Raw genomic sequence first — 12,162 nt, forward strand, 5'->3', positions numbered from 1 at the left:
ACATGAAAGGTCCATGGGCTATATGCAAATACTGCACCACTTTCTAAGAGTGGTTTGAGTACCTGTGGGTTTGCACATCTGCTGGGAAGTGGTGTTGGGGTAGTGGAGCCAGTCCCTTGCAGACGTTGAAGATGACAATCATGTAGGTTGTATTAGTCACCTTTCCCTTCTGGGATGAAATTCCTGGCATGTGCAGCTTAGAGGAGAAAGTTTATTTTGACCCAGGGCTCCAGAGCTTTCAGTCCATGATCTGCTGGTTTCAAAGCAGAGACATCAGACAGAAGGGCTTGGTAGAGGGATTTTCCTCCTGACACCTAGAAATAAAGAGTCAGGAAGATGCCTGAGGAAAGATCTACCTGCAGCGGCAAACCCCACTGACCTGCTTCCTCCACCTGCACCTGCCTCTGCGTGTCCCACCCAGCTAAGACACTCCTCATTCGATCAGTTCAGTCAGCCAGTGGTTTGGGATCCAACTGCTCCTCTAGGCTGCACCTCTGAGCATGGCTGCATAGGCCACCAAGTCCTCAGAGTTTTGGGGTCCTTTGTATTTAAACTATAAGACATGCATATGATTCTAAGTGTCCACGCCCTTAGAAGAGGCCCCATGCTGGGCTGCCTGTGTGGTAACAGCTCCGCTCTCTTTTCTCCTGGAAGCTCCAGGGGCAGCTGCTGTCAGGGAGAGCTCACTGTGAGGACAGTTCTGTTTCACCTCCCGCTCGCCACAGCCTCAGCTCAGCATTTCAACGTCCAGGCACTGTGCTTCTGTCATGAGAGTGGACCTAGCACTGTGCTTCTGTCATGAGAGTGGACCTCCATCTTCCTTGTTTGCCAGTGTTACCATTGGGGATCAAGGTGAATCCATCGCTCAGTTAAAGGAGGACCCAATACTAACTAAGCACTCAGTGTATGATGATGTCTACTTAAAGTACTCTGCTAACGTTAATCATTTCTCTATCCATTAGCTATGTGTGAAGATTTACATTGCTCTGAGCAGTGCAATATATGTAATTTGAGTGTCTGCTAAAAGCACTTTTTAGAATAGCTTGTTTTGATTTAATACAGAGATGGGGTGGGTTTTAGTAATTATTAGTAGGGAAAAAGAAAGTAGCTGGGACAGATTTAGTAAATTTGAATAAAACAGGGTTAAACTTAACATTGGAATCAAAATCTCATATAATGTAAGAAGTGTAGCAGATGCAAAATATCACTCATTTTTCCAGTGTCAAGAAGGCACACATCTGCCCTAAGATCACCTTTGTCTGTACTTTAAGCATTTATTGACTCTACTTCATTCCTGGTCCACACAGATATTTCTGAAATTGTCTTAGAAGTTACTGTTCATTCAGTCTGTAATACCTCAGTAGCTTCATACAGCTCTTACTCATTTCAACTTTTTATAAAATAGCTTTTCCTCATCATTATTCTGACCAGTTTTGTGATTTTGAAATTATTGGGCCATTTCGTTTCAGACTGTACTGTTTCACCAGCTCGGTGGGAACACCTCTGTCCCGCGCTGGCTTGGGCGGGGCTTCCTGTGAGCTCATTTCTAGCAGCGAGTGACTTCTCAGTCTATTGCTGCACTTTTCTCCACAACATGGGTTACTTTTATTTATTTATTTATTTATTTATTCATTCATTCATTCATTCACTTATTTATTTGGTACTGGGAGTCGAACTCAGGACCTTGTGCTTGCCAGGCAGGTTCTGTACTGCTGAGCTATATCCCCGGCTATGAGTTACTTTTAAAAATCATTAATATTTTGAGCAATTTCTTTCCTTTCCCAATGGAATTAGGGAAAGGAGAGAAAGAGAGAAGGAAAGAAAGAAAGAAAGAAGGGAAATATATATATATACACACATATATATATATATATACACATATATACACACACATATATATATATACACATACAGAAGGATGGCTGAGATAACTGTTCTGTTGATGTCTAATGGTTTATTGAAAGGAACAGATAATACTTGTGTGTTGATTTTGACCAATTTTGCCTGTTTATATCTGGTAATCTGAACAGCTAATTTGAAGAAAACAGTATGCAGCATATCAAACATTGAATTCCTACCATCTTGTTTGGTGAACTCTGTATTGTTTAAAATTTTTTGTTTTTATTTTTTATTCTCTTTAATGGTTTGATTAATCTTGCATTCTTATATCTGGTAATCTGACCAACTCTGATGAAGACCACAATGTGTAATATAACAACCACTTTATCATTTTGTTTTGAAACTCTGTATCATTCTTATTGTTTTTGCTTTGTTTTGTTTTTGCCTATGCTGTTGGTGTTTTGCTATTGTTCTTTTTTTAACTTCTCTTTAAAATAAAAATATCTTTAAAAATTACTAATATTATTAGCTAATAATTGCTTTGTTGTCCCATGAGTATCACTCTAGTAGCACCATCTCTCCCACAGAAGCCAACAATCAGCACATCAAAGAGTATATGAAGTCAGTCAAAACCTTACTTTGAGAGCAGAGGCCAGAAAGAGCAGAACCTTTTGTGACAGGTGTTACAGAGCAAACCCAGCATATCTTTGCTGATTCAACACCTACCATTTGTTGGTCCATGAAGGCATGGATCTGGGGTATACAGTTGCTTTGCTGACAGCCTGGAGGATGCTGTGAGCATTCATCTGGTTTTCTTTGAGGATGGTCTAGAAGTGGGAAAACGCTGTAAACTTTGGCAAGTGCATTGGCCCTCATACCTGTCAGACCTGGCGGCTGCTGTTGTCCCTGCAATTCCGGGCCCTGTGTAGTAAGGGGCATAGATGTGACCCAGGCACTTGGTTAATTCTGACAGAGACTTATTTGGAATGGGAGCATTGTTTTTAAGAATAAAATAGATCATGTAATTTTTCCAAGATAAAGGAAACTGAAATTATTTGAGAGTTTAATATATATTTAAATCAACAACCCCCCGTAATGCTTCCAGAAAACCTGGAATCTGGTTGTGGAAAGCTGGATTTGATTTGATTTGATTTGATTTGATTTGATTTGATTTTTATTTCATTTTGTTTACACCAAAACACAAGGCATAATCTTTTTAATATAGTGCTTGCTACTGCATTTTGTCTTTTAAAATTACTACATATTTGCAGCATACAATGATTACATTCCTTGGGTGACACTGGTACATAGCACATCTTACTGGACATAGCACACTTTAATTCTTAATTAATCTTAATTCTCTTTCATCTGCTTTCCTTCTTTCCATTTTTTCTCTCTCTACCTCTTGATTTCCTTCCAATTTGAGAAAGAACTCCTTCCCTATTTCCTATTATTTGTCTTTTATTTGGCTCTTTGTAGTTCGAGTTTCTCATATGAGAAAAACCATGTGGTATTTAGGCTTGTGGGTTTGATTTTTTTTTCAGTGAATATTATGGTCTTAAGGTGCATCATTTTGCTAGAAGCCACTCAAGTTTATCTTTCTTTATGGAACAGTAGCACTCCATTGTGCGTAAATCCTACATTTTCTTTATCCATTCGTTTGTTGATGGACACACAGGCTGCACACAAGACTTAGCTATTAAGAATTGTGCTGCTTTAAACACGAATATGCAATACAATGCATAGTACAATGTCTTTAACTCTTTGGGGAAGATAGAGAAGGAGGTGAGTGGGGTCAAATGGAATTTCTAGTTCTAGTCTTTTGAGAAATCTCCATACTGATTTCCATAGTGGTTGCATTAGTTTACATTCTCATCCACAATTTAGAAGGTTCCTTTCCTCCCCAGCCTCATGAGTATTTGCAATTATTTGGTTTGTTATTATTTGATACTGGTCACGCTTTCTGGAGTGAGATGGAATCTTGGTGTTGTTTTAATTTGCATTTCTCTAGTGGTCAGAGATGTGACCATTTTTTCATATGTTTGTTGACCACCTGTACTTCTGAGAAGTGTCTATTGGTTTCACTTGTACATTTTTTGATTGAGTTTTATTTTGGGAGGACTGATAATTTGAGTTCTTTATATATTCTTACTATTATTCCTTTGTCCGAGGAATTGCTTGAAATATTTTGCTATTCTACAGACTGTGCTTTCACTCTGTTGGTTGTTTCTTTTGCTGTGCACCATCTCTCATTCCCGACAGCAATGGATGAGCATTCCTGTTGTTTCACATTCTCATCAGCATCTGCTGCTGTCGTCCTGGGAAATATAGAGTGCAGATGTTTCAGGAGTGTGTGGTGCTCTCTCATTATGGAGCTCACTGAAATGCAGTGCTAATCTCTGTCACTAGGCATCTTTTCATAGGTTTTTGCCATATGTATATCATCTTTGATGAGGTTCCCATTCAGATTTTTTGAGTGGTTATTTTCTTCCTTTTGAGTTTTACAAATGTTATGTCTTTTTTTAAAATCAAAGTCTATCATTAGATATAGGCTTGAAAACATACTCTCTTATTGTATGGTCTAGTTTTTCAGTCTTTTCATACTATATTTTAGAGAGCAGAAAATTTCTATTAAATCTGTTATCAATTTTTTTGGATCACATATTCGCATTTTATCTCAATGGTCATTATTATACCCAAAGTCATCTGGATTTATTGTTTGTTTCTTCTGACATTTTATAAGTTTGAATTTTATGTTTTTGCATGTGATCTATTTTGAGTTAATTTTGTAACATCTATAACTAGATCAAATTTGTGTGTGTGTGTGTGTAGTTATTATAGAATAATTGTTAAAGGGGCTATCTTTGTTCTATTGTATTACTCTTGCTTTTTTGTCAAAGATCTGTAATCTGTCAAAGATCTGTTATATTTCTCAGTTGTACATTCTATTTTATTCATCTGCTTGTCCCTTATTTGACCAATACTTGCTTACATTAGTTTTACAATATATGTTAAAGTTAATTAATGTCAGTTTTTCAGTTTTGCTATTTTGGAATTTTGATACACTCTTCTTTTTCTTCTGCCTCTTCACACAAATTTTAAAATCAGTTTTTCAGTATCCAGATAGAGCTTTCTGGGGTTTTTACCTTAATTCCACTGGAACTATGGATCAAGTGTGAAGAACTGACACTGTGGTGGTGAGCCTTCTTACCTGTGAACATGGAATATGTCTTCTTTGATTTAGTTTTCCGCTGGTAACTTTCTTCATATAAATTATGACATATTTTGTTAGATTTATATCTAAGTCATTTCTTGTGGTATTGTAAATAATACTCTGTATTTAAATTTCAGATTCTGTCAGTTTGTTGCTAGCATGTAGGAAAACTATTAATTTTTGCCCATTAATCTTGCATCTGAAATCTTCCTATAATTATATAATAGCTCCAAAAGTTTTATGGTGACACTTCCAGATTTTCTGCTTTAAAGATCACTACACATTTGCACACAATTAGGGTGGTTTTTTCTTACCTATACTTTCTACTTCCTATTCTTTTCTTATTTAAATAGTTTGACATTCCGATAGGATTTTTCATAGGAATGATGAGATGGACATTTTTGCCTTCTTGATCTCAGAGGGAAAGCATTTGAATTTTTTTATTAATTATGATGCTAGTTGTAGGATTCCTTGTGAATATTCTACAGATTTCTATTTCTAGTCTCCTGAGGTTGTTTTATACATCAGGACTGGTTGTCGATTTTGTCAAATGCTTTTGTAGATCTGTTTATTTTTAAAAACTATGCTTGTGATTACCTCTATAATTTTTCAGTTTTTCAACAGTCTCACAGATACAGGATAAATCAATGGGGCTATGGGTTGTAATAAGTATTATACATGGTCAAGTTCTGTTTGCTAATACTATGTTGAAAACTTTTGCCCTGTGTTCATGGCCTACTAATCATAGCTTTTCTTCTCATGGTGGCTTCTTCTGGCTTGGGGGTCAGGTTAATGTTGGGTCAGGAGGAGTCAGGATGTGTTTTCTCTGTTTTTATTTCATGAGAGCCATTGGGAGCATTGGTGTGACTTTTTCCCTGAACTGTTTGGAGGAATTCACAATGAAATAAAACGAGTTTGGTGCTTTCTGTCTCACAACATTGGTAGTTATTGATTTTGCTTTTTTACTCTACATAAACCTACTCAGAATATCTATTTCTTCTTGTAGCAGTTTTAGTAGATTGTGTTTTAGAAAGAATTGGTCCACTTTCTCTAATTTATTATCTTTAGGGGCATAGTTATTATGTTTTGGGGCATAATATTTAATGTCCATAAGTTCTGTGGTAGTAGCCTCCCTTTTGAATGAATACCGGATTTGAAAGTCTTCACACCTCCTTTTTGGTCAGATGCAAGTCATCTCTAGAAGCTCACATACATTGTCCATCATTGTGGTTATATTTACCTGAACATCATGATGCTATTCCTCTCCTTTGCTCCTACCTGGCATGCTCTTCTCATTTCCCTTTCTCATCGGGTGTGGCTCCCAGGAGAACGCCACTCATAAACTACCTCGGTGCTAACCCCCGGTCTGAGTCAGTCACCCAGGAATGCCAGCCAATAACAGTGTTTTCAGGAGAGTACAAGAAGTAGCATCCTCAACACAGCAGGATGAATAGCTCCAAGCTCTTGTCTCCATACAGAAATATGGACAGCACCCAGAAAGATCAGACATTCAAGAAAGCCCTACAATCTCACTGAGGCTTATTTTTAGGCACAAGGGAGACATAAGTAGATTAGAGGTTATCAAACTGGGGTAGATGGAACATTATTTTTCAATGAGCCCAAAGTTTCTATTTGGGTTAAAAAATTCTGGATGTAGATAATGATGAAAATTGCACAATGTTTTAAACATAATTAATGCTATAGATCTTTATACTTAAAAAAGATTAAAATAAAAAACTTTTGTTACAGACTTTGCCACAGTAAGATGCATCAAAACATGCTTTATTTTTTTCTGGAATTTTTTTGAATCTATTGAAAGCTCTCTCTTTATATATTTTGTTTCATGTTCCAAGATAAGTAATTTATCTATGTTGATTAGGAAATCCCAAATTTGGTTAGGAAAAATTAATTCTCAAAAACAGAATAATACCAATTGATAAAATGTATTTTACTGTATATTATTAAACAGAATGGTATCTCATTCAATTCCTTAAGATTCATTGTCCTTTGTGACAATCAGTAAGTTTATATAGCAATGCAGAAATTTCATTTAGGTTCCAATTAACTAATCAGTCAGTATGTGTTTGTTAGGACCTACACAATGATCTCTTTAAATCAGACCCTATTGGGAATTTAAAGGCAAGTTTAATGGGAACTGAGATAAATACAGAACATGATTTAAAAATGGCTGCAATGATATTAATCATTAAGATACAATTCAAGTTGAAATGGTTCTAAATTACCTATAAGGGTAATTTAGTCTTTAGCAAGAAGTGTTGGATATCTGGGTTATCGTACATTCAACTTTTTTGTAGAGTGGGCTTGGGTTACTTGGCAAGCAACGGGAGCTGGACACTTTATGAATATTGATAATAGCAGTTAGTAAGAGCAATTATAGCTATAATTACAGATATAATAGCAATACCTTGGAGGTAATGTTATAATTTAGGCCAAGGTAATGAATCATTACAAAAAGGGGATATAAAAAGAATAAAAAGCTTTTTAGAGAAGTGCTTTAGTATTTATATTTTTGGTTTCAAAATGGCAAATCCAGCCAAATAGAAACTAATTGATATCCGGTGAACAGTCAGCAGACTTTGCTGGTACAGGGCTCTACAGAAGGAGTCTTGCCCTCTGGGTGGCTCCAGCCTACGAAAGTCAAGCCCTTGCTGATGAACAAATGAATGATCTGACATTTACCACTTACTAGGGGGAAACATAGGTGCTGGGTGGGACATTAATTAAAATAAAGTATTAAAGAGATGTACTGAATAGCCATGGTGAACACGAAGTTTTAACTTTGTACCAAAATCCATCAGATGTTACATCCTTCAGTTACAGCAAGGGTTGTGAAGAAAGCTTCTCCTGGAGATATGAGAGCTTGAGGTCCATGGCGAGGGAGTTCTACGTTGCTGGGTATGTGAGTGTGTGCAAGAGAAAGAGAACAGCTTAATTCTATCAGTAAAACCGGAAACATTTGTGTATTGGTACTTACTTTCCTATCACTTCTTCAAAGTCACATAATTCTAAAATTATGTGCTCAGTAGTACCTAGCTGCTGATTACCGGGATGGGACCTGTATACACATTTCAGGCATTCAGACGCCTAGATTGATCGAAGGGCTCTTTATGAAGAGAAAAGGCGGTGAAGTAAGAGTCTGGGGAAGAAGAAGCAGAGAGAAAAACGCATTTTAAAGAACACGTGAGATATCACTGTACGAGCCGCTTTGCAGCCTCGGTAGGGAGATGAAGTCTGTCTACCGCAAGCAGCATGAGGAGCTGTTCTACGAAGATGATGGGCTGCTGCTAGAGGCCAACAACGTCTGAAGGGCAGGATGCTTGCCCCGTACTCAGAAGCCTGGGAGACCCCCTCCCAGTGTGGTCTGAAGGGGACAGCAGTGCTCTTTCCCCTGCGGGGTCTGTGGCTTAGGAACATGAAGATCTCATGTCCTACGTAGGGGGGAATCACTTCCTGCAGCAGCAGTGGTCACCATAAGGAGCAGGTGGGGACCGGAAGGGGAGGTAGGGACCTGGGCTGCTCTCTACTGGGATCTCAGGTTTAGCTAGGAAGAGTTCTGAGGGCATCCGAGAGACCACAGAAGCAGGGAATGTGCTGGCACAGCTGGTTTGCCTTCAGTGGCCTGTGAGCCACTGAATGGAGGAAAAGATACATGTTTTCCGTCATTCAGATGGGACGACAGCATATATGCTTTTAGTTGACACAGGCAGAATGACGTCTCTGGATGACCATGTAATGATACCTTTTCGCTACAAGTTGTCCTCCACTATATATGCCACGAAAGGTGCACCAAAAATGTGACTTCCGGTCAGACCAGCCCATCTCACCTACTGGACGCGCACTGGTTTACCGATTCGTTGAACAATTGGTCATCCCTTTATTTCTGCTTCCTCTCTATGGTGGTGATAAGGGAAGGTTTGAGGAACGTCCTTCAGTGTGTGCGTTTGTTCTTGTTGCTAATTATGTTTATTCAACAACTCTTGCATTTCTTCCTTAAGACAACTTTTTCCATTGTGTTTGTACCTCAAGAAATGTTTTGTTTTGTTTTGTTTTTAAAGACAAGTAACTCTTGATCCCATTTGGAATTTATTATAACTGGTATAGTACTCTGTTAAAATCTGTATGATGTAAATATTGTGATTTAACTTCTTAAGCTCCTATTCGTAAATGGGAAAATAGTTTGTAAAAATTGAGAAGAACAACAGGAAAATTGTGAACTTACTATAAAGTTAAGACACAGGCAACCAATTTGTTTACTTAAAAAGAATGAACGTATGCGTTCATAGAAACCTCATAACAGAAAGATCAGGGCAGCACTTTTCACAAAGACCAAAATGAGAAGAAATGCACAAGTGGAGAGGTAAACGGGTTAGTTTGTGCTGTGGAATACTACTCACCAGAAAAAAAGAATCAATTACTGTTGCTCACCAGACAAAGTAGGTTGTTATGGTTTAGATCTAAAATGTCCCCCAAAAGTTACAGGTATGAGTTTCAGAGATGAAACTATTATGGGTGATAATGGAGCACTAACCTCAAGGAACAGTGAATCCACTGATGAGACCACAGCTAACTGTGCTGTTAGGAGGTGCAGCCTGATTGTAGGAAGTGGATCTCTGTGGGTGGGACCTGGGAGGCTGTGTTTCCGTCTCTAGCTCCTCCTCCTCTCTGCATCTCAGCTCCAGTAAAGTCGGTGGCCTTACCCTCATCGTGCTGCTTCTGCCTTAGAGCAGATAGCCATGCACTGAAACCTCTGAAACCGTGGGCTGTAGTAAATTTCATTGCTTTAAATTGTTTTGTCAGACACTCGGTCACAGCAATGAAAAACTGACTAGTTACTCAAAAGAGACAAAGCAGAAAAATGCACACTTACGATGCCATGTACTAAAAGCAAAAGAGCAGGTAAAGCTAAGTTACAATGACAAAAGACAGTGCTTGATCTGCAGAGTTTATGGAATGCGTATTGTTTCTCAGAAATAAATTGACATTGCATTAATGATTAAATGCATGAAATTTATAGAGTCGATTTTTGAGTATATTAGTCAGATTTCTATTATAAGAGAACACATGAGGCTGGGTAATATAAGGAGAACAGGTTTATCTAGCTCACCTCTGGAGGTCCAGGACATGAGCCAGCATACATCCAGCTTTTGCAAAGGCACCTAGCCAGGTAGCATCAAAATGTGGGAGCAAGAGAGACAGAAGTAACCCAGGGTCCTCTGGGAGCTACCTCAACCCCCTTCAAGGGCACAGCTCACATTCCACAAGCATCTCCTGGAGCCCCCAGGCCCATATTACTCAGCACTTCTCAGATCCCTGCACCAGGGGCTGGACACATTAGCCCCTGGGAGGCAAACACACGCATATCTTAGCACTGAAATATATGGCGCATTATTCTTTGATCCCATCTAGTGGGTTGACAATGGAGTTCACAAAAGCTTGCTTTTACCTCTGATTACAGGTGGCTTCCACTCCTCTAGGCGTTTCCTCTCCTTCTCATTGTGAGGGGTAAGCATCTCATAGTGGTGAGATGTCCTTGTATTCACATAGGGAGGACACCGTTATGCACTGCGTCTGCATCTCTGAATTTATGACATGGCTACTCCCACAAGATAGGCAACCAGTGGACCTGGGTGTGTCAGCATTGGCACAGCCTCACAGAGGCCTGGAAATATTGAGATCAGATGGAAGGGCAGGAAGGAGGAAGGCATTCCATGAGCAAGATGCTGAACAGAGTTTTCAAGCTCACAGCAGAGGTACTATATGCATTATTTTCATTAAATTTATGATTTTTTTATTTTAAAGGGAGAAAAAAATAAAAATGGTACAGAATTTTATAACAAGATATTATGAAACTAATAATGGTTATTATATTGCATATTGTTATTTTCAAAGTGGCTGCTCAGGTTAGAAGATACAGGCATGCAAAATTGATCAAAAGAGTATAAGCACTGTTTCTTTAAGTAAAATAATTGAAATTAGTGGTACAATGCTCTTAGCTATTTCATGTGCGTTTGTGTGTTTATATACATACATATATTCCTTCCATTCTTTCTCCCTTCCCAGGTGATCTTTTCTTTTGAGCAGTTTCTTTCCCTTTCACAATGTCTATTGAACCTTTTGGATCTTATTTACTCTTTCAGTTTCTTACACAGAGGAGGCAATATGATGTTTACACATGCAAGTCTGGTTTATTTCATTTATGAGTATGGTCTCTAGTTGCATCCATCTTTTCTACAAAAGCCTTGAGTTTATCTTTCTTTATACTTGAGTACTACTCCATTGTATAAAAATACCACAACTTTTTATCCATTCCTTGGTGATGGGTATTTGAGTGGTTTGCAAGATTTAGCTATTGCACTGCTGACAACATGGTTGCATATATCGCTGCAGTATGATGTTTTCAATTCTGGGAAAATACCCAGAAAGGGAATGGGTTGAATGGGACCTCTAACTCTAGTTTTTTGAGGAATCTCCACACTGATTTCCACAGTGACTGTAGCAGTCTGCACTCCCCACCAACAGTGGAGAAGTGTTCCTTTTTCTCCACATCCTCGCCAGCATTTGTTATTGGTTGATTTCTTGATAATAGCCATTCTTTCTGGGATGAGATGGAATCTCAGTGTTGTTTTAATTTGCAACGCTTGAATGACCAATGATGTTGAACATTTTCTCATATGTTTATTTGCCATTTGTATTTTTTCATCTGAGAAGTGTGTATTCATCTCAAATGCCCATTTTTTTGACTGGGCCTTTGAATTTTGGGGACCTGATTTTTTTCAATTCTTTATATGTTTTAGATAGAAGTCCTTTGTCTGAGAGACAGTTGGTTAAAATTTTTTTCCAATTCATAGGTTTTCCTTTCACTCTATTGGTGATTTCTTTTGATGTGCAAAAACTTTTTAATAAAATGAGATCGCATTGTTAATTCTTTGAAGTATTTCCCCTGCAGTTTGCTTTTGTTCATGTACTCACTGCCTACCCCTATGTCTTCAAGATTTCTACCTACTTTCGCTTCTAGTAGATTTAGTGTTTCTGTTTTAATAGTAGGTCTTTAATCCATTTTGACTTTAGTTTCATGCTTGGTAATAGAT

Source organism: Chinchilla lanigera, unplaced genomic scaffold, assembly GCF_000276665.1.
Source record: "Chinchilla lanigera isolate Chin_1 unplaced genomic scaffold, ChiLan1.0 scaffold00002, whole genome shotgun sequence".
Lineage (NCBI taxonomy): Eukaryota > Metazoa > Chordata > Mammalia > Rodentia > Chinchillidae > Chinchilla > Chinchilla lanigera.